This window comes from Pteropus vampyrus, unplaced genomic scaffold (assembly GCF_000151845.1).
Source record: "Pteropus vampyrus isolate Shadow unplaced genomic scaffold, Pvam_2.0 Scaffold1, whole genome shotgun sequence".
In the NCBI taxonomy this organism is placed as follows: Eukaryota; Metazoa; Chordata; class Mammalia; order Chiroptera; family Pteropodidae; genus Pteropus; species Pteropus vampyrus.
In genome coordinates, this window is record NW_011888782.1 from 42,397,168 (window position 1) to 42,421,538 (window position 24,371).

Below are 24,371 nucleotides of genomic sequence, written 5' to 3' on the forward strand. Positions count from 1 at the left end.
GTCCTGATCACCTCCAATTTGGGGGGCAGAAAAAATGAAAACCATACATTTGTGAGGATAAAATAGAATTTCAAATATAAGAGTTTCCTAACTTCCTATTTTGGCCTTAAAATTCACTTCTTAGAACAACGGGCCACATACTCAGTTAGAACTATGTACAGGTCATCTAGTAATTTAAAGGCAGCAATGTGAAAGTCCAGACCAGCTGAATGAGTTTGTTCATGCAATTCGCCCAGTCTGTGAGCATTGCTGAAATGTGCTGAATATAGCATCTCTGCAGTTCTTTTTGTGGGGGGTCAGCATAAATGGAGGTTTCCATATTTTTTATGGAGAAAATTACAAGCCAAATGTGTCCTCAGAATTTATAGAAAAGAGAAATTAGAACAATAATCCACTGTGCCCATAGAACTTACATGAGTGTGAACCTATGTCCAAGTCAGGAATGAAATCTGATTGGTCTATAAGCCAGTTATGTTACTTTCCTTCCTTCTGACAGTTCTAGACAAATAGACTACAGGCACAACTTTGGGTGGATGGTGAGGGAGACGGAGAGTTATGAGAAAGGTCTCCTGACTTCTTAGGAGACACCAGAAGAGATGATCTTTTTCCTACCTCTTGGTGTTATATGTCTGGATGTGATGCCTAGAACTGCTGAGGCCATCTTGCTACCAGGGTGATGATAAAGCCATCCAGGGGGAGAGGCCTGAGCCACAAGAAACCAGAGAAGCAGAAGCAACATGCCATGTATAGAGACTGCTCTAGGTTTAGATTTTTTGTTGTGAGATGATATATTTCACCATTGTTCAAGTCAAAGGGAATCCAAGTTTTCTGTTGACTGCAGCTGGAAGCATTCTAGCTAATGTGTCATTTCTTTTTGGTTACTCAAATTCTAGATTACTTGGAGGACAGATCTCAATGAAAGCAAATAAGTTAAAGTAACCATATGCTGGGAGCTCATGTGAAGCCATCTTACATTACATGGTATTCTATACAAAATTAGAGACTTGCCTAGTGCTCTGTCAAAAGTTTCTAAATTTAAGATAGGCCACATTCCTGAAAGTGTCATCATTCCATCAAAATAATTTCCCTCTGAAGCACCTGGAATGAGATTTCAATGATATTGGATTTTTCATAGTCCTCAGTAAACTATAGAGAAAGCTTTCTTTAATTCTCTTAAATCATTTCTCTTTACGCTGGACTCTGACTTATACTGTTTGCCTAAACTAAAGAGTAACAACTGTGAAAAATCAGGGAAGTAATTACATTTAATAACAACATAACCAATAAGTGGAAGTAGATTATAGCTATCCTAGGTAGTAGACCTGTATTTCTACTAATGGCCCTAACAAAGACTAAAACTAAATTGTTCTTATATTTGAGACAATATTTATATTATTTGTCAGCTGAAAAATCACTGGTCAATTAGTACCCTGAACAATGAATGGAAATGCTGAGATGCAAAACTTTAAGAGGTTAAACTAAAACTCCATTTTTTTATATATATATATATAAAGGACAAAACACTTGGCTCCAATATATTAATTTGAAATATTTCCTTTTAGATATTTCCTACATAGTTTTCAGTATAGATTATATTGTGTTAATGTCCATTTTCTGAGGGTGAAACTGATTAGCTACTCTAAGCTACTGTCTCACTAAAAACAAACAAACAAAGTGCCAAATAAAAAGTATAAAGTATACATCCCTGAGATGGCAAGTTACTAAGGAATTTTGCGAAGGCCAAAGACTAAATAAAAGTGAAAGCCCAGTGAGGTAAGCAAATCACCAAAGCTGGCTTTTGCTTTGAGATCACGTTTTAAACTCCGTGAACTTAAATTTTGGTTCTTATGACATAACAGGGCACAGAAAACAGAGGACAAAGCCTAGGGTAATCCAAGCCCTACATAAAGTTGGGATTGCAAAGAGCTAAACCATTAGTGTAAAGGTGACTTAGAAAAAAACCTACCTCTAAGAACTGTAAGGAAAACTGCTTTTCTTGAACTATGGCATTGGGAGTAGGGGGAGAAATAAACTCCACTGAAAATTATAATAACAAGCTAGGCCACATGAGAATTTGCAGCCCAAATTCATATGAACTAGGTGGTCCAAAAACAAAACAAAACAAAAAAACACAAAAGCCCTGGGCCTAGATATTCAAGGCTGAAAATACTCTCTAGTATCTGGCAAAAACAAATGTATATCCTCTCTAGAGTAAGCCACCTTCAACCCACTTCATAGGACAACCACATAGAATTCTCATATATAAAATTCTAAGATGTATGAGTTCATATTTAAAAATTCAAAAACACACTAGAACATAATGCACAAAGATTGAAAAGCCAAAGAAAGGAAGCAGAATCAAGGCTGCTGGTATTTAAAGACCCCAGACATTTAAATGATCAGACAGAATGTAAAACATACCTAATATGTTAAAAATAAAAAGGGAGATTGAAATTTTTAGTTAAGAGTAACAGACTATTAAAGGCTAAACAGATTAGGAAAAAAAGAGAAACTTTTGGAAATAAAAAATATAATTGCAGATTAACAATGAGAATTAGTGAACTGGAAGAAAAACCTGAAGAAATTATAAGATGCAGCTGAAGAGTTAATGAGATGGAACTGAAAGAATAGTTAAGAGATATGAAGAACAGGGTAAAAAGGTCTAACGTGTCTGTTTTAAAAGGTAAGGAGAGAAAAAAATTATTCAGAAGCCATATTTGATAAGTTAATATTGGCTGAGAATTTTCTAGAACTGAAGAAAGACAATGATCCACATATTTAGGAATCTCAATGAAATTCAGAAAGGACAAAATAACTCTATATTTAAGTATCTAATAATAAAATTACAGAATATCAAAAACAAAAAGAAAATTGTAAAAGCAGCCAGTGATAAAAGAAATGACAATTAGACCAATGACTGACTTCAACAGTAACATAAGAAGTCAGAAGTCAGTGGAATATCTTCTATGTGCTGACAGTAAACAAGTGTCACCCTAGAAGCCTATACTCAAAGTATAAATCTTCTCAGGAACAACGGTAAAAAATAAAGACATCTTCAAATAAATAAAAAGAGCATATGCACAGAGCAGACTTCCAGTAAAGGAACTTCGAAACGATACATCTAGAAGGAAAGTGATCCCAGACGGAAGTCTGGAATAAAAGAAGGAATGATGAGCAAAGAAAGTGGTAAACATGTTGGTACATCTAAAGCAACAATGACTAAAAGAATAATAGATGATGATAATGTCCTGTGGAATTAAAAAAAGATAGAACTATAACATGTGACAATAACAATATACAGTTGGAATGGTATACTCAGAGTCAAAGTATTCTAAAGTAAAATTCTTTAGAGAAAGATTAAAATTCTGATCAGCTTTAGACTTTGACAATTTAACTTGTGAGGTAGCCAGTTTTTAGTCTGGTGAAGTAACAAATCCCTGGAGCTGTTCAGCACCAACTGATGACAACTGAAAAAAAGTTGGAGTTCTGACTCAAGAGAGAATTGAATCTAAGGGTGGACATATGACTTTTGACATACCTTCCAACTCCGTATTTTATGATGCAGATTGGCTACCTACTGACATAAATTATAATATGATATCTAATGTACAGAATGACCAATTGGCAAGCATGTAAGACAATGGTGTTAAATGATAACAGAATTAATATTAAACGTCTAGACCTCTCCATTAAATTTTTGGCCAGAGTTGTCAACAAATGGCCAATCTTTGTGGCTTGAGTTGATTACCAAGCAATATACAGATATCCAATTTGAAAGAAACGCAACAAAAAGATTGTACTGTTAACCAATAAAGTGGATGACTATTTTATTAATGCTCCAAATTAGTTCTGCAGTTAGTATAAACCTAAGTAAATTACTCCAATATTAATTAGGATTTCAGATACACTCTTTTTGACAGTTCTAATCACATTGTTTAGGCCATCTTTTGTTTTTTCATGTTTTCCGACAGAGATATACAAACCCATAAAACATAGCAGCTGAGTCACCAATTTATTATTGACCTTGGGGCTAGTCCTTTAGTCTCTCTGAGCTTGAATGATCTCATTTAAAAAGTGGGAACACGAGGCGACAATAGGTAGAGCAAATGTTTTCTACGGCCTTTCTACACTCTAAAATGTGGTTTTATGAAACAATCATCCTTCCTAATAAAACTCAAAGCACATTTCTTATTCTTAATTTGTTCATTATTTTTCCCAGTGGAGACATTTTGAGCCATAATACAGAGAATTGAGGCATTTAGTCTATAACACCACTATTGACCGCTCTATGTGACAGTTTAATTCTTTCCCTTTGGGAGTTGGAAGAAATTGCTGGACTGAAGGAAAGGATTTACAATTAGAAGTCACCTTTGCATCAAACAATAGTAAACTGTAAAATAATGGACAAAGCAGAATTGGGGACAGGAGGGCAAATTTAAAAATGTCTCTTTTATAAAACAATCTTAGAATAAACCATTTTTCTCCCAATTTTCTTTACTTCCTAGATGCTTTATTTCCTCAGGGCTTCTAAACCCATTTCAAGGAATTTATATGATTAAAAGTTAATTCTCATGCATTGCTGCATTTGGGTTACCAGTGATAAAAGAAAACAAATACTAAATTTAACTTACCCATTTATTTTACCCTTAGTTGGCCAACTATTCCAATAACATTCTAAACAGTTCCAATGACTTCCAACTAATAAAACCCAAAAGTCTTTTTTCATAAATATTTACCCTGAAATCAAGCTCCACAACTACACAGAAAATTTATGTGTGTTTTTTTTTTTTAATGTATTACTTGAAACAGATAAGGTGTACAAACTATTTGACAAAGTCCCTTTAAAAAATGGACTGGACAAAACATTGAGAACAATCTGTACTGGCAAGGGACAAAGAAGATGACCTAATAGGTCTTTTCCGTCTCTAATTTCTGTGATTCGAGGATTTTTTTACTCCTCCTGTAAAACTTGTGAGTTCAACAATTTCTCAAAACTATTATTAGTTACCAAGGAAACGCAAAATGTTTGCAGGAATAAATAAGCAAATGGACTGGACCTAAATAGCAGGCTTTTCCTGATTCCTATTTAATAATCTTATGGTGGTGGCATATTATCAAGTCTTCATTCTCTCCAAGTCATTCTGCTCACCTACTGGCAGCTCACCAGAGTCCCATAGCCAACTCATAGCATCCCATGTAAACCAAGACCACAAGGTCTCTGATCAACAGAAGACTTCCCTGCTTCACTTGGTGAAGAACAAACACCATGTCAATATCAGGGGGAAAGCAGGCAGTGATTGGCTTTATGACTATCATTTCTAAGGAAAATATGCAAATATGTGCTTTTAAGTAATCTAGTATCTACAGAAAAGCCATGAACATGAATACATATATACATATACACACATATATAAAATAAGGGTAAAAAGACACACAGTACACACATATGCTCACAGTATGAAACAATTATGTTTAACAAATGCTTAGAAAAAGACTTTTTAAAAAGAAACAGTACACTGAATTGTTAACAGTTGGCAGCACTCATATAGGAGGACTAGGTGTAAAATGTCTTCTACTTTTCTACATTTTGCAAATTATCATGGGCACTGAACTATTTTAAAATGAATTTTAAAGCCACAAAATACCATTCATTTTAATGTTAATAAAGGGCTGCCCATTCCCTAATATCACCACTGACACTGTTCCTGTAATTACCCCAAGTTAGCTCTCAAGGGTATTGGTCCCTATGCTAAAGTCAAAGTTAGCTGAAGTATAACTAGGAAGCTGAAGGGTCTCTAGAAACTTCAAGGACTAGCGAGGCTACGGACAGGAGATCTGGGCCACAGATTAGTGAGAGGGTCTATATGTAAATCTAAGTTTACTGCAGGCCATTAACTTCTGGTAAAAGGCTATTACAGTGCACATTGTAAATGCTATGCTGCCTAGGGATGTGGTATATTTTGTGTCGGCATTTATGTGTACAGAGTTAGGCAGATGCCACCTGGGGGACAGAAAGAAGAGTGAAAGAAAGAGATTAGTTAGAAAACTGATTTCCCTTTCATGGAGAGAAGGTGTTTTTACCCTCAGACTTCCCTATTAGCTGCCCCTTCTACAGTTGCCCACCTGTGTGTTCAGTCCCTTCAGCCTTCCTCCTAAATTGTATAGCAACAGAGGAGAGATCAGCACTGTATCCACGGCAGGTTTGCCTAATGCTCAGAGGCAAAGCTGCTCTGCAAGAAGGCTGCCGGTGAGGTGTCAGAATATTCCGTGCCAAAAGCTCACACTCTGGCCAGTTGACTGTAGCCTAAAGCGACGCAGGACCACAGAATTCTGCCTCTCCCCATGCCGTCCTGGAACTGTCCCCGCTATGTTCAGCTTCTCATACAGGACCATGCCCATAACAAGAACTATTGTCGTTTGCATGTATATGTTTCCACATATACTATTTCATAAGAGATAAAGGAGCAAATGTGTCACAAAGTTAGCGCTATCATCCTGTAAGTAGCCTGCAGCAGAGCTTTCAGGGACAGTGCACATCATCCCTTAACTGATGAAAGAACCAGCAGTGAAAATTATGGGCAGCTGCAAGAAAAGTTCAGTTAATTATGAAAGCTGCTTCTCTGTCACTTGTCTGGATGACTGAAAGACTTCACCAGTCACAAGAAGAAACAAAGGCAGGGAGACAGGACATGATGGAAAGAAAGAGTGGTCACTTCATAAAGAGGAACTAGCTTTGATGTGCTTAGTAACATGTTAATAGTATTTTAAAACAGTTAACTAACAATGACATTGTGGACATTACTAACATTACTTGCTGTGGTCATTGTAATAACCTGGCATTAGCTTGAACTATGGGAAACTGCTGATATGCAAATGTTTTTGACTACCTAACAAAAGTGACTTCACACATTTCAATCGACTTGATATATCCCAGTTTCCAGCCTTGTTGCCTATAAGCCCTTCTTCCACATTAGAAAGCAATTAGCTTGGTAGGAAAATTCCTTTGTACAATTTCCAAATAACAACTTAAAGCTATTCCTGACTTGGATCATAAATTCAGATTACTAATTGTAGAAAAGACTTTAATTTGTAGGTATGCTTATTTGTAAAAAATCCTGATTATAAAATAAGAAGAGTCATATAGCAATCAGACTTCAGGAACAGGAAGGAAAATTTTTTTCTGCCAGGACTGAGGCACGGTGGTCATAACACTACTTATTCTTTTCATAATAAATATGTCAAACCAAGAGAACAAAAATTACATCTCAAAGAGAATGTGTTACTGAACCCAAGGTTTGTGTGCTCAATACTTCAAAAGGCCCAAACTCAAAATATCAGTTTGGAGTAAGGAAATGTTGGTCGATTGAGAAGCTACCAACTGAGAAAATAGACCTAATGCTGCCTCAAATCCATTTTGCTTGCTCAACTAGTTTAGGGTTTTTAAGGGGTTAGGGGAACACCTATGTGGAAGAGCTGGTGGGGCAAGTTTTTTAATTGGAGAACTTTGGAACTTGGCCATTTATTTTAAGGGGTGTCAGCACTGGACCCTCTGGGACAATGGACCCTTCATTTTCTGAAAGGGTTCCAGTGTTCAAGTTCCAGTTATGCCTTGGTCTTGTGGTTTCTTTCGTATGTGTGGGGTAGGGGAGCAAGACTTGGTTCTAGGTGCAGTTGGAGGTGAAAGGTCTCACCACGGTGCATGCTTTGGCTGCGTAACATGCAGTTTTGGTCTATTGTTTCTGAAAAGCAACCCAATATCTTGTTAAACAGGATAGAATCATTGTGAGCTGGTTCTGTGGTCACAAATGTTGGTAGAAAGAGGGAAGGAAATAAAAATCTACTAAGTCGACTCATGTGGCTAACAAAGCACATTGCCAATGACTGGCTGGAGCTCGTGATACAAGACCCAGGGTGCTCTTGTGTCAAAGATTCTCCTTCTTCAAGACCCCTGACTTAACATCCGTTGGAAAATTATCATAATATTCTCATTTTATTAGAACAAGACGTTGCCAACATCCTCAAGAAAACTGTCTTAGTAAATATACAAATCCAATGTGAACAACACTCCCTGAAGTTATTCAGTACACAATCGGGGTGGCCTGGTATGTGACCTACAAAGAGGTGAGTCTTGGTTTTCCTAGTTTACCATTCTGTCCGGAAAACAGAGATACAAACTTCTCAATTAAATCGAACACTTCTTTACCAACAAAATCTTTGAGAGATTCTGAACAAACCATTAATGGAAGACAAGACTAAGGCTGGTTCAAATCTCTGCATTTGTGATTTTACTAGCAGTGTAGTCTTGGTCAAGTCATTTTACTCTTCCAAATGTCTGAAAAGTATGATTAATACCACCTCCAAATGTGTTGTGCAGATTAAATGATGGAATTCATGTTAGAGCATTAAGCACAGTGACTGACATAAATTTGAATTAAAAGCTCAACAAATGAGAGCTACTATTGGTTCCTGAAGAAAGTGGTCACATATCACAACCTCAGTTGGAACACTGAGTCATAGCTGGGTCAGAGACCAGTACTTCAGAAAGTAACAGCACCAGGCAAGGCACGCAAGGCATAGGAGTCCTAATATTCTTTTCTCTTGCCTCAAGAGCCCTAGACAACGCTTGTATCCACTTAACTTTTTTATTCTTTAGTAACCCCAGATAAAGAAAAGGACGAAAAAATACTGCAAAAATATTTTACAGGGGACTGAGAAGTCAAAAGAATGACTATAAATCCAAAGCATGAGTACAAAAACATGAGAAATAAAAGGCAGTGTCAAATGTTAAGAAACTTTTACCCATCAGATGGGAAAAGGATGCAAAACAACTTACAAAAATACTAGCATTGGTGAAAATGTCCTTTATGTTACCAGTTTGGAGCTGAGACTCAGGTGTTTATGCTTCATGCAGCATTCATAAGTCATTTCACCTCATTTGTAATAAATCAAATCTAGCATCAAAGTCTCAAAAAGGATGTTTAATAAGCATGAAGTACGCATAGACTAAAAAAGATTCAAATGCACTTTACAAGTATAAAATAGATAATAAAACCCAACAAACCAACATCTAAAAGGTTAATACAAAACCGCAAATCAAATATTAAATTTTAAGTTCAGTTGAAGTTAAGTTCAGTCACTCACTTCTCCTAAAACAGTATATATGAAAAGCAGGGGTTAGTTTAATTTAGGCTTCTCAGTGGACAAGTGGAGTGATCTAGAACTGTCGAAGTGAGCCCACAGTTTAACAAAGATGACACACATTTATTTTTGCGCCTTGCATCTTTCTGCATACCATTTCACTCACTACATTCTCTACAGCCACATTTTCTCCACCCACACTAAGGAAAAGAAACAAACACACTATTTTCATTATTCCTGTTTGAAAAAAACATATGGAAACAATAATACTATAGACATATGTACATCATAATAGGAAGCAATCCTATCTTAATGTAATTTTAAAAGTTATATAGACTCACGTTATTAAAACTACTCATTTGAAGCTTGCAAATAAAGCAGCCACGTATCTAATTTATTTAGCAGATTCACATCGTTGGCTAGGCCTTTAGAGATTGCTTCTCTTATTGATGTGCCAAGTAATTAGGAGGCTAATTCTCATTTATCAAAAAAAGGATTTATATAAGTAAATCTGCCCCACATTAGAGGGTAACAGGCTTAATTTAGCCACATTTAATCAGTTTCCTTTTCCTTCTCACGTCTTTATTTTTTATTTTGTTTGTTGGCAGAAGAGAACAACTGGATTAAAACTGGTTCTAAAGTTTTATTTTTATACTTGACCTTGAAAGTACAGTACAAAACATTTAAGTTCTTTAATAAATATTTTCCCTGCCAAATAAACGAATTAGTTTTAACTATTTTCATTAAAACACAGGTAAGCAGAAATGAGGAACGAGGAGGTTCTTTAAGGAGAAACACTGAAAAAATAAAATTTCATCTGGCCTTCCCATCATCACTTGAAGAATTGTTTGGTAGTTACATCATCAGGAAATAAAATACTATCCTCTGAGGACCCCTACTCTTTACAAAGAGGAAAGAGAAGGTTTGAAGTCTAAATCGCCCCCAGAGATCTCTGGGGTGGGCGGGGGAAGGCTCTGGCTTCCCTCTCCCTTCTCCCCCCAGCAACCAAAAAACAAACGTAACAAAAACCTATTTACAAAAGTTTAAATAAGAATAACAGGATGTGTATTTAAGAATCCGAAGCAATAACAGAAGCTTTAGAGTCCCAGAGGGGAAAAAGTTACAAGCGAATCGACCATGACCCCCAATGACTTGGTTTGCCTGGCAGGAGGGCGTCGGCGTCCCCGGCCCGCCGCCCATGGCTCTCTGCGGGGAGCCTGGGACCCAAGGTCGGTTCACACGGTCTGAGCGTCGGCGGAGCCAAGGCGCGCTGCTGCGCCGCCGCCGCCGCGGGTCTGGCTGTCACCGGCGCCCCCGCCGCCCGCGCCGCACACGCGGAGCGCCTTATAAGGCAGCGCAGTGACGTAACGCCCATAGGCCGGGCGCGCTCCGCGCCCCGCTCGCATTGTTCGGGCGACTCCCGGAGCGCGCACAGCCCGCTCGCAGCGCAGCGCGACTGCGGCCCCCGCCCGGCCCCGCGCCGGCAGCCCAGGTAAGCTCGGGAAAGCCGCTCTGCTCCAGCAAGGGGCACTGCTGTCAGAGAGCCATGTAGTCAGTCTGTAGGTGGCTTTTAAAGTCATCAGCATCATGAACTGCAGACAGGTTTTAAAAAGCGCGTCCAATGAACTCTAGGTTCGAAACCTTTTCCAACTCCTAGAAAACTTGTAAGTAAAAGTTTTCTTCCCCGGAGAAAACGGATTTGGGATTTTATTTTAAATGTTGAGAGGTAGGGGTTGACTCGCGTATTGCATACGCTTTCTTTCCAAATGAGCTACCCACTGAATCCTGCCTGTTATTAAGAAATCTTTGGGGGAAAGGGTGAGGGGAGTATATTGTAATACAACAACTCTATCTCATGATCTCTCTCGAACCAAAACTCCTTTAAGAGCAGAGTGCGAAACACTGCCACATGGTAGTGGATTTGTTAATGACCACCTCCCCACCCCCTAATCCGTCTTTTGTAAATCTTCATATGAAAGACTAGAAAACTGTTAGGAATACATCTTGTAATCAGGATGACTCTAACTTAAAAAGTAAAACACTTTTTAAGCTTCAAAAAAATCTTACAAACGCTATTCTGTCTTAAAAGTATATGTCAATTTGTACAAGGAAGTAACTATCACGGTTTTGAGTTAACTTTTTACTTCAACTCCAGTCAGTGGATAGACGACAAAATACACTGAAACTTAAAGGTTAAGCTAGTTTCTCTAGAGTTATATTTTGGACAATAGTTTATGTTTTTCAAATTAGTATTTATGTACAAATACTAATTTAAAAGGTAAAGCCTATAGAAGAATTTTGTTAATCACTGGCATTTTGAATCATACTTAGTTATTACATCTAAATCCTGAACAGGCTATTATTATAAATGAATCCTTACAGTATGAACACCTGGTAAATGCTGAAAATCTACATAGTTTAATTTTCAAAATAAAAATCAGCAGAGGAATTAAAAATAAAATATGCTGGGTCAAGTTTAAAACACTGGAATAGAAGATGAAACACTGATTTATCACTCAAACTTTATTTGGTCTGAACATATATGTAAAACAGAACTTAAGAAATGTGTGACAGAATTATTTCCCTTTTTAAATACTCTGTGTATCACTTGAAACATAACATTTGTATATGCTTAAAATTTGGGATATATCTGTGTTTCTAGTAATTGCTGTGGTTGAGTTTTTTAAAGTATATGACATGGTGCCTACCATTTTATCTTCATAGTAGTTTTGTTTTGTTTGCTAATTTTGTTTAGCGCAATACAAGACTTTGGTTGTAGTATTCTAAAAGCAAAATTATATGTTACTTGGCCTGAAGATAGACTATATAAATTGCATGTTAGTACCAAGAATAGGATTTCCCTAAAACTCTTATTTCAAATCTAGGGAAGCCTGCCTTAATAAGAAAAAGTGGGGCCAACACCCAGGTCACTGTAGAGAAGTATGGAATATGCAATAAAAAAGTTGTTTATTTGATATAGGCTGTAATTGGAAACTAAAAAATTCCTGCCTTGGGTAAACGGTATTCCACTCTTTTGAATCTAATAGAGGAGGCAAGAAACAGAAACTATCAATTATTGTTTCAGCTATGTCCAAAGTACCATCCGTACCATAAACTATAACTCAACTGTTGAAAATCATAACCTCTATCGAAGCTCTAACAGCTGTTTCCCAGAGTCTGCATTTTATTTTTTTAAAACAGGCAATCATCGATTAAAAAAATTTTTTTTTTAAATGACAGACTTCAATATTCCACACTTTTTCCCATTTATTAACTTACAAGCGTGTTCAAGTAATAATCACCCATCAAGACTCCTTTTAAAACTCAAATAAGATTTATCGTGGATACATAATCTCACAGTGGCTCTCTGAGTGAGCATTTCTTAGTCTTTGGGACAAACTACATTATGGAAAAAAATATTAGAATGAATGTGAATTTTTACATTTCCAAATAAAGCATATATTAATTTTATGTTTAATTAAATTCATTTGCCCTTTTATGGTGATTAACTGTTAAGCCACTGGTATTTTTGTGATATTTTCCTAATGTTGTGATGGAGTCAGTAGTAACAGCCAATATAAAAACACAAATCAAGCTTTGAGCTTCTTAATTTTCAAGTATATTTGTAATTCTCATTAATTTGCTTTCTCAAAAGGCTATAAATTTTGTTTTAGGGGGTTTTGCTGCCCCTTCTCCTTCCAGAAAAAGTTCCTTTGGTAATAAATGGATTTTGAGGTAAAATAAAAATGGAGAAGGAAGAGTAAAATTCCATTAATTCTTCTTAGGTCATGTTCTTTCTGGTACTTCAGGGCAAAGCGAATGCTTTTACAAGGTGAATAGAGAAAAAAAAAGCCTCCTATTTAAGGGAAAAAGGAGGTGGGGGCAGGGAGAGAACTGTTTATAAAAGACTGGATATTGTGGAGCAATAATGAGAAGATGTAAAGAAATATTGGTTTCAACCTGCTTCAGAAACTGAAATCTGTTGTTCATATAGCCAGTCATGATCTTTGAAAATTCTAACATATCTTACCTATCCTCTTGGGCCTATTATTAATTTTAAATGTTTTTAGAGTTTAGCATGTGTTTGACTATGGATTTAGCTTTAATTTAAACTGGTTGTTTAGTTTCTGTAAATTACGTTTAAATGGGGATTTAGAGATGAAGAGACACTGTATATGCAGCCAGCATCACAAACTTTCAAAGAAATATTTCTGCGACTGCTTCTGTCACCATTACAATATTTCTGGGCCACAAACCCAACCCTATGCTTAATGTGTGCTACAAAGACTTTAGGACCTCCCCTCACTGGTCAGTTTCAACTTGCAATGTTAGGTGCTCTAATTCCTAGCAAATCATCACCAATAGTGTTGTAAATTCTCCCACATCTCTCTTTTTCTTAAAAACAGAGTTGAGATTCTCCCTGGACTGCACTAACATTATCTCTGACTGGGAAAGAAAGTTGGGCAAACAAAAGTCAGAAGGCTCACCAAGGAAAGTCCCTTGGTTCTTTTTCAGATATAGGGGAAACACTCCCTTTTCATGGCTATTCTCTCAGATGCTTTAGCAGATTAAGATAGGACAGAGCAGTTTTAATTCTGAGTCTCAGAACAGAGAATAACACATTAGCAGTGTTCTTTCTCCAATGTGACCGTCCTCACATTCCTAATGCCCTACTGGTTCCAAAATAAGATTAAATCTTCAAGATACGATTATTATTTTTTTATAACAAGCTTGCAGAATGATATATTTGTGTGTTGAGGGGGAGTAGGGAGGTATGTAGAGGAATAGGTAAGTAAGTGTATTATTGGGATAAGTAAGGGTGCAAACAAACATACACCCAACTCCTTGTTTCTGTTTATGATAAATACTGATTCTACCCTAAAAGACAATTATCAGTAAAAGACAGCATATATTACATCAGAATAGCAAACACTCAACTTCACAGATATGAGTTTGAGAAATTCCTTGATAAGTTCTTCTGTATGAACGATGGGATGCCCCAGGCCCTAGAAAGTGTACACACAAGCTCGTGTGTGTACATACACACACCCTGGTAGGAAATGTTCACAGAACTTTACAGCTGGAAGAGACCTTGAAGGCCATCTAGTCCAAATGCCTCACCTTACAGAAGATGTTTATGCCCACTGTATGACTTGCTTTAGAGACACAGAGCTACTCAGGGGCAGAGCCAGGGCCCCCGAAATTTTTGGGCTACAGGCTTTGGTTTTTCCTTAAATTAGTGGTAGGAAGAAGCCCCACAGGAAGTCTTGACACCATAAGTGTTCATTTGGATATAAAACCCATTAAAAAAAAAAGAAAGTAAAAGGTGTGCAGTCTTCTTAATAAGTATAGGCAGCAAGAAAGCAGAGGGAAAGGAGGGAGGTGAAATCAATACAGTTCAACCCAGCTACAACAATGGAAAGGAGGTGATAAGGGGGAGACAGAGAAAATAATAAATGTACTTAAAATGTTCTCTGGGTGAGAAACTTACTCTCTGCTGTGAAGCTGAGAAGAGCCCTGGAAAGAATATGTGCTCTATAGTCAGATATTTATGCCTGAACCACTAACTTGACAAGTGACCTCTTCTCCGCATCTTCCACCTGAACATTTTGCACTCCCCAGACTTTACCAACTAGCAAATTCCCTTTCAAATCTTAAAGTAACGCCATACCTTTAAAGTAACCTCCACTAAAACAGCAGAGGAAGTTACCAATGAAAGTTGTAAGCTCCTGATGATACTTACTTACCCTGCTTCACTTTCCTTCACACCATGCACTGCTACATGACATCAAATTACACATTAATTGCTTGTTTATTGTCTGTCTCCTGGACTGTACACTCCTTGAGGGTCAAGTGTGCAACCAGTTTATCCCTAGTATGTGGAAAGGTACCCTAGCTATAGTCAGGATGTTGGATAAATGTACAAACAAATAAATTACAACCTAGAAACTTCTTATTTAGAAAAGAGAATTTCTGAAAACAGTGGGCTAGGAAGGGCCTCTTCTAGATTTTGTTCAAGAGCCCGAAACAAATCTCTCCCACTCTTTGAAGTAACCACATAGAATTGACTTACAAACACAAAAACCAGAAAACAAATTAGGTTCAGATGAAGTCCAGGAATGAAATCTGCTTTATACAGTACAGTATCTGTTGTGTCGGCAGACTGTCAGATGCTTCTCTCTGCTCTCTGCCTACCTCTACCTACCTTACTTTAACTTCCTCCCAAATAATGAGAATAAAGGTGGTGAAAGAGTACCAGGTGAATCGCTCTGGGGCATGAAATAGACTTGAAGCAAAATATGAAAGAGTAGAATATAGTAGTTTTGTCTTTAATGAAAGGTAGATTCCTCTGTTTTTCCCTAATCTCTGTGCCTCAGCTGAAGGCCTGGAAGATGCAGTCATTGGGTTCAAAACAGCTTGTCTTTACAGTAACCAGAAGCCAGCAGACTGCCTTTTCCCAAGTATACACTTTGATTCCAAAGTCTTTATGGATAGTCCAGTGCATCTGCCAGGTTTTACAGAAAAAAAAAGAGTAATTTTCCTATAATTTCAAAATTAGATAACGCCAGTGTCAATCTATAAAGACAGCCTAGGGCTCGTAACTCCTCAGCACACATGTACTGAGTGTCCACAAGGCATTGTGCTAAGCACAAGGCAGGACAAAAGACCCAGCAACTAAGTTCTCTACCCACCACATCACTGTCACTAACACAGCTATACCTACTAGCACTGACTAGCACTGTGCTGATGACAAGGACTAATAATAAGCTCACTAGTGGCTTTGCACAAAGGCTTTAATCATGGTCCAGGGTCCTTGCTCTTTTTTAACGGACTGATAAAGCAGTATAGATAAGACAGGTCAGTTGTACATAAACATTAAGTAAAGATAAACAATGTGGGAATGTTTAAAAATATATAACAGAATACAGTCACTCTCCAAGCTTGTTTACTAGTGACACTAAATTGATATGGACAAATAGTGTTATCTAAATGCTGAGTAAAGAGCAGGAATAATAGTTCATAAATCCAAGTTCTACTCTTCTTGGCTCTGCCATCCATTTACTGGGTAAGCTTTCTGTAGCCTTGGCTTCCACAAACCTGTCAAACGGGAACAAGGTTTTCCACCGTAAGTATGTCTCAATAGTGGATAAGGACAGAGTAGTGGGGCAGTAACCCCAGAGAGAGCTCTGATCAAATAAAGCCAAAGACTATACAAAAACACCAGCTAGTGATTGTATCATTACAGAGAGGACTCAGCTAAAGAAAATGGGAAGAATGTGAGGGGGAAAGTCCACACTTAAGCACAGAGGAAAGATTAACATAGCTATAGTACATAAGTCTGTGAGAACTCCAAATCACTGTACCAAGAGCAGCCTCGAGGATGAGGTCAGCCCTCCAGGATGGGCAGTTCTGACAGGAGCAAATCTGCCAGATTTATCTTATCTCATGGCTCACCAGTTTTGGAACAAAAGTTTAAAGGTGAACTAAGTTTCTTTTTCTCTTTAAAATGCTTTTTAAAAACAAAAACAAAACAAAACAAAAAAACAACAAATCAAAATAAAAACAAATCTCTGATTAGAAATCCTAAGGAATGTAACACATTCATCATGTTTGGGTTGACAAGACTTAAGTGACTGCTGCTATTACATTTGAAGAAAAGGAAGGAGCTGTTTGGTGAGATGTGAGGAAGTTCCTGGTTTTCTGCTCAAGATAAAGGGCCATGCAGTGAGATATCCTTAGCCTTAGCTTGTTAGTCTGTCACCTGGGAGTCCTTAGCCTTAGCTTGTTAGTCTGTCACCTGGGAATGGCAGAGGAGGTGAATCATTGTAGAGTTTTGTGAAAAGTAATCCTTTGCTGATAAAAAGATTATCTATTCTTTAACAATAATATCAATTTATTATCAAGGTGTTCAAAAACTCATTTTATTAAAATAAACACATTATATTTGAGGGTGCATATTACCCCTCAGGCTTCTGTACAGCTGGCTACATGGGGCACATGAAGATCTTCTAGACAGAAGTGAGAATAGCCTTGTTAGTGATGTGGGGTCCCGGTCACCTCTCCTAAAAGTATGCCTCACAAGGTTCTTATAGTCCCATAAAATTCACTGAGTTGAGCAAAGACACAAAGAATCACAGTTAAGATTCTCTAGCTGGAATTCCCCATCTGGACTTTATTTAAATTTGTCTCCAAGTGATTTCCTCATTTCACTGAATGGTTCTCCCTCCTGAGAAGTGACCGGAACAAGAGAAACAACACTCTACTTCTTCTACTCTAGTCATAAGTAAGTTCTGAGAACTTTACACATCATTCATCCTAAAGAGGGGGTTATGCTCCCCTAAGAAATAGTTCTCACTTTTCAATCATTTGGTCATAAAGTATGTACTGATCTCAAACCCATGGGCAGGGGGGCAAGGGTGGGGGACACAGAATAGAGAGGTATAAAATCCTTCAAGGAATTTAGTTTGTTCAAGAGCAAAACTAATATACCAAAACAAATTAGAAAGTGGTATAAAACAATACAGAGTATTTGTGTCACAAAACTGTAAGGGCTCTGGGGACTCAAAAAGAGGGAATCAGCTAGGGCAAAGAAGTTAGGGAACATTCATGGAAAAGATGGGAACTGAAATGTAATTGGAGGCTACTGAACAGAGCATTCCCAAAAGGATGGATGATTTATTCTTTGGAAGTCTACTGTGAAAAGGGAATCAGGTAGAAAGAGAAGGCTTGAATCAGGATCAGAACACTCAAACTCTGATACTTAAATCCATCATTTGGCTTTCAGAACAACCTGCACTTTTGTAGAAAGGATATCTTAAATGACTTTAGTCCTTAAAGTGAAAATTAAATGTGATAAAGCAGTTGGCACAGGGCAGACCCATAACAGACACTCAGTAAATGTTTCCTGTTACTCTCTAGTTATGCCAGTCTCCCCACAAGGATGGTGCTCCATCATCATCTGGGGCTACAGGCTTCTGCCAGGCAGAGGCACAAGGCATTGCCTCAGGTCCAAAGAGGAGGTACCTTACAGGATGCAGTCCTGAAGAGCTCATGTTCTTTTATACCCAGCCATAAAGTGAAGTAAAAGATTATGCTTGTTGGAGAAAATCCATGTCTCTGGTGCCTAACCTCTTTGAAAAAGCCACTCTGAAAAATGAGATTGTCCTTTATCCTGATTTTCCTGCTAGTAGGAAATTCCTCCTATGGGAAACTCACATGAGTGTTTCTAAAGATATCTTAGTCACCTAAGACAAGAAGTAAGTTACTGCGTATGTAAAGGGCTAAAGAGAGCAAAAGGCTTAAAATCTCCCTGTTTGGAAGATTGGAATCTCCCTGTTTACCTTGAAAGTCCTACCATGCCAAAGAGGCACACACATAAAAACAAATGAGTAAGACAAATCTTACAATTTGGGCTAAACAGCTTTTATCAGATCCTAGACACAGACAATAAAGATTCCTTTTTCAGAAACTAATATTTTATATATTTCTTCTCAGGTGTTATTTTTGAGTTTAATCACATTTTCAATATAGCATAACATGTTTAGTGTCAAACACTAAAAAGATTTACTTCTTGACTTTTACAGCACACTTTAACCTTGAACTATAGCAAATGCTTAACATATAAAGAACCAAAAATAAATTTGAATCCCATGAAATTACAGTTAGAGTTTCCATATAGTTATGAACCATTGAGATTTGACGAGTCATATAATCTCTTCTGATGGAACGAAACATACATTTTTGACATGTGAATTTGTATACAATGCTAAGGAAAAGACAGGAGGAAAGGACTTTAAAGCTTGGTGGGGGTTTTCATTCTGCGGAACTGAGATTTGAAGATCATCCAAGCTTTGTAAACCTTAGAGACAAAACTGTATTGCTGTCCCATGTTGCAACTGAGGTGATAGACAGATGAGGCAAGGTCACAGAGTTAAATCAGTAGTAGATTCTGACCCAATATTCCCTGTACACTTCTGAAAATGGCTTTTCTGTGGTTTGAGAATTAGAGTTTTGCTTTTTTCTTTGTTTTTAGCTGTGAATGAGTGAACTTTAAAAGTGAGGGATAGTGACGTCATTTTATTTTTTTCAAAAACACTTTTTTCAACTACATACTGCAAACCAGAAATAATTTGCCCTCATAAAATTCAAATTATAAAATACAGTTAGAGCAAAAATGGATGGATATTGATATAGCACATACATGAGGTACACTACAGCTTTTGCTTTAATTCTGTCATAAACGGAATTTGTTATAGAAATAAACATAACTAAATGGGTAAAACTCTTGTTCAGAGACAAAGCCAGCAGCAGACCCAGGGCCAAGGGAAATGTAATGAAAAGTCATTGTTCTCACCTCTAGCAGGTCTGTTGCTAACAAGTGTAACATTCTGATGGAGTTGTCCCTCACTATATATACTTAGTATTTTTAAACATGTTCATCTTAAAAGAACTCTAAGAACTTAGAGAAAATAGGATCAAATTGTGTTCATGCGTTCTGTCTATTCAATGCATAGAAATGACAGAAAAAGAAAATGTAATGCAAATGCTCTGAACTGTTAAGGGAAAATTAAGGCTCAGATACTTTTAATTTTACAGTGTACACAAGGGGACATACAAAGTACAGACCACAAGAAAAATGGTCATTTACATTCCAACAAATTCTAGAATAAAACCTGTCTGTAATTAAGCTTTACATATGGCCCAACCACTAGGTCTCTAAAACATCATGGGGGAGACAAAAACCAATCATCCTTGGGAACTAGGAAAAGTGGGTAAGGGTATATAGGGAGGAGGCTCACTGTAGTTCATGATCTAATTGCTCAGCAGGAAGCCAAGCCAGGCATCAGCCTTCATCCTCCAACTGCCCTGACTCTGAAATACTCTTTAGTGCTATTAAATGTTCCTACCTCTGTGTTCTCTTATTTACTGATTTATAATAGCTAAAATAAATGGGGGAAAAAAAGTTTTCTAGAGATCAAAATATTTTGCAATTTACCCTCTTTGGGCTTCCTATCTACCCTGATTCTCATGGCAAACTGTATGACTTCAGTAGTCACAATAAAACTTAAGCGTCTGTTGTTGTGGTTTCTAAATTTCTGAAGTTTGAATTTCCCACTAACAAGTTAGGAAATGTTTGGTTTCCCAAGCATACCACGTTAGCCACTGCCTCTGTGCAGGCAGCTACACTACAAGGAGGTGAAAGAAAACCAGTGAACTCATCCACTTTGGCACATGACTGCTCCCAGCTTTGGCCTTTTATGTTAAATCTGACAAAATGAACACCAGTGAATTAACGTACGAAAGCCAAATAAAGGAGGAGAGCCTTTTTCTTAAAGTCTTACAGGAACTAGGGGTTTAAAAAAATTTTTTTTTTTTTGGCCCAGAATAAGATTTAGAAAAGGATATACTCTGTAACTTTTTAAAAAGGAGAGAATAAAAGAAAAGCAACCTACCAAAGACTAAGTGTTAAGAGAAGGGAATTATACTAATCCTTCAAAATATCTATGTGCAGTTTCTGAATGAAAACAACCTGTGATCTTGGAAGAGAAAAAAAAAGAAAAAAAAAGGGGGATTAAAAACAAAGAAAATACTGCAGCTACATCCGAATGTTCTTCTAAAGAATCCATTTCTGTTTTCTTCAATCTACTAGGAAACAAGATACAAAATGGATATTGAGCAATAAGAGAAATACATATAAACATTCTTAGTAAGATAAAACATATACACACATTTTTAAGGGTACATAGTACTGTGCCCTTGAAGTCTGTCTGAGAAACGCTGCCTGTTAAAAATATTTTCCGAGAACTTTAAGTTCCTTGAAATGTTCTACGGAAATGGTATTTATGACAAACCCACCTCCTCTGGGGAACATGAGATGTTATTACTGGCTAAGTCACAATTTTTTAAACCATCCAAAAATAATTACAAATTTATGCCAAATGACTAAACTTACAGTGATTAAAAGAATATTTGCTAATGTCTCATGATCAAGGCTCAAAGTATCCATGAACCTACAGAAAATACTGTGACAAAACAGTAGGTTGGAAGTGGTGGTGATTTTCTGTGCTTTTGATGGGCAGAATATTACAACACAAATTCACTGGAGAGGATGATTTGCACATGAAATATATGAGATAGGAGGTATGGATATATGTCATGGTGGTGAGAAATAAGATTTAGAGTAAAAACGTTATTGGCATTGCGGTTCTGCCAATTACTAGCAGAACCTTTGGCTAATTATTTAACTTCTGTGAGCCTCTATTGCTTATTTGTAAAATAAAGACAATGATACTTGCCTGCTATAACTGTTTCCAAGACTAGCATGGTACATGGCATATAATAATTGCTCAAAAGTAACTTATTCACAGGCTGTGGAGAGAAGGAACTACTTACTATGTGTCTGTTGCTTACAGTTACACTCTTACTCCCTAACATGGACCCTAATTCAAAACTAGAATAGGTGTTATTTCAAAATTTAACACATTTTATTGAATACACTTATGTACCAGGCACTGTTTTTTTAAGCTAGAAATACAGCATTGAATAAGACAGAACAATAATTGACCAGTTACTGAATAACACACACACACCCCTACCTCCATGAAGTTTACATTCTAGTAGAAGAGAGAGCCAATGATCAAATAAGTAAAATATAGTATGCCAGATGGTACTAACTGAGATGAAGGAGAGAGTCCAGAGGCTCCCCAAGGAAGCAGAGCAAAGGCCATAGGCCCTGTTATGTTCAAGGAACAATATGGAAGCTGGTGTGATTGGAGCAGAATAAGCAAAGGTGAGAGGGGTCAGCGAGCCAAGGAGGTGAAGTCAGAGTGCAGGAATGAACAAATGAACACTAAACACATGAAATGGGTGAAAGAGGAAACTCTTTTGAGGTCCGTACTCTGGGCTTTCTGGCATATAGCCAAGTTAAATGGAAAGAACACATGCTTTGCAGTGAAATTTTATTCTGGTTTGGTTATTTATGTTGTTTGGTAATTATTTAACCACTTGATTTTAGACTTTTGGTCCCTAGCCTCATCTGTAAAATGGGAATAATACTTATATAAATATTAAGTAAAACCAAGTGGCATAAAGTAGACCCTCAGTACACTTGTTCCTTTCTCTCTATAAGCTAAATCTCTTACTGTATAGTAGCTGGGAATAAGAGTCTTTGTTCCAGTTCCAGGCCTACCAGAACAATGGCCTTGCATGTTATTTAATCTGCCTCAGTTTGCATGTCTGGCCTCAGTTTCTCAACTAAGAAAATACAGATGCTACACACAGACCTTAAAAGACAGATACACAACAGTCAAAATGCTGTTATAAAATTATAATCAAATAATATTACTATTATAGTTTACCTTAATATTAAAAGTTTCAAAACAGCAAAAGTATAAGATCTCCATTCTTCTACCTTATTTAATAAAATATCCTATAAATTTAAAATTTTTTAGTGTGAAGTTTAAAGATTTATTTTGCAGTCATGTTGATTTTTATTCCCCTTTCCTGCCCCTGCTTAAGAACACTGATCTAATAGAAAGATTTCCAAGAAAATGTTTAACTGTGATGAACAATGTTTATAGTAAGCTATTTTTTGTATAAAAAAGAGAGAGAATAAGAATCTTTATATTTGCTTTACTCATAAAGCCACTCTGAAAGTACATATAAGAAACTAGTATCAGTGGTGGTTATAGGTTGGGGGGAAGAATGGGCAGATGAAGAATGAAGTGGGAGGAAGATACTTTATAGTATACCTTTTAATATACATATTTTGAAATATAATGTATTTAGGAATGCTAATTGAAAATCAAGTGAAATTCCGACTTGCATAAAAGGTTAATAATGAGCAAAATAACCTTGGTATAATTGCAAAGTTAGTTACACAGCATTATGAAAACCTTAAATGACATGTTTCTTAGACAGTCTGGGTGTCATTCCACTTATTACTTTGTATTTTTTTCTGAAATATTCAAAAAACATTATAAAATATCCTCGATGGTCTTCTCCACATTTTTCCTATGGAAACCAAGCCCAGCAGCAGTAGCACATAATGAAAAAGGTGGCTCCCTTCAGGTTTGTGCCAAGTCAGTCAGCCCATCCTGCCTCTGAGTCCCCAGGCAGACATGTAGAGGAGCATCTGATCCCAGAAGAGAAAGTGCACGTTCACACTCAAGGAATGAAGGACAGGGTTAAGATGAGCAGAGCATCAGAGAGGCTTTGGGAAGGTCAGCTATTAGCATCCATTATGATTTGCTGGCATTTCACTGCATAATGCACATTAAAAGCATTGTTATCTTCCAGAAAGTGTAGATCTATGAAAAGAAAAATGGAAAATACTGGCTGGTCCCAAATACACTTGAGCAGCAGGTAATGAACAAGAGTTATGAATGTCAGAGACAACAAAAACAAAAAGATCAGAATTCTTTCAAAAAATTAACCATACCCTAAAATGGTGGTTCTCCTCTAGAGGTGATTTTTGTCCCCAGAGTTTTTGCAATGTTGGGAGACCTTTTTGGGTTGTCACAATTGAGCTGGGGGTACTGGGTTAATTCTGGCACCAGTAAGTAGAAGCCAGGGATGCTGCTAAACATCCTACAATGCACGGGACAGCCCCTATTACAAAGGATTATTCAGCCCAAAATGTTAATTGTGTCATGGCTGAGAAACCCAGGCCTAAAATGACAATCAATATGGCTAACCATGTGCATGGCTGGAAAGATGTGTGAATGGCCTGAAGGCACAGTAAAAAGATTATGTAGCTGTATCGTTTATTCTAGTGTGAATTCTGACTCTCTCCCAGATGACCCCTACTTTAGGCCAGCCCAATGTGGCTGAGGTGCTCTTCTGTGTTGCCTTACCATCAGTACAGTTTTCTACTTCTGATGGTAACTCATATTGTGCCAGGGAGTATGTTAGGAGTTTTTGTATGGATTTTACTTAACCCTCAGATTAAGGGAGGCTCCAGTATTATTCCCATTCTACAGATGAAGAAAATGAAGTCAAACGGCTTGCTCAGTCACAGTTGGTAGAAGTGAAAAAGCCAAGATTCAACTCTGAAAATCAATCTCCGGAATCTGAATCTCTTCCCCAACACTACCCTGCCACCCATAGTATTCCACTGCCACTTTCCTACTGGTGCTTCAGTGCTGGAGAGTGTACTTGCTCCCTGTCAGTCAGTCATTCTGCCTGCCCCTTGCTGTTCAGCCACCTGCACTGTTTACTGCCATCTACTGATG

The 24,371-nt window shown here is 37.3% G+C and overlaps 2 protein-coding genes across 3 annotated transcripts in view; one reads left to right on the plus strand and one right to left on the minus strand.

Moving 5' to 3' along the window:
• The window catches only part of CMSS1 (cms1 ribosomal small subunit homolog (yeast)), a 343,642-nt gene that overhangs the window by 278,097 nt on the left and 41,174 nt on the right, over window positions 1-24,371 (minus strand). The gene's annotated exons all lie outside the window — the stretch shown is intronic.
• FILIP1L (filamin A interacting protein 1 like) overlaps window positions 10,516-24,371 on the plus strand; it is a 47,092-nt gene continuing 33,236 nt past the window's right edge. Inside the window, exon 1 of the mRNA XM_011354477.2 lies at window positions 10,516-10,630. The gene's annotated coding sequence lies outside the window, so the exon portion shown is untranslated. The remainder of the gene's footprint in view (window positions 10,631-24,371) is intronic.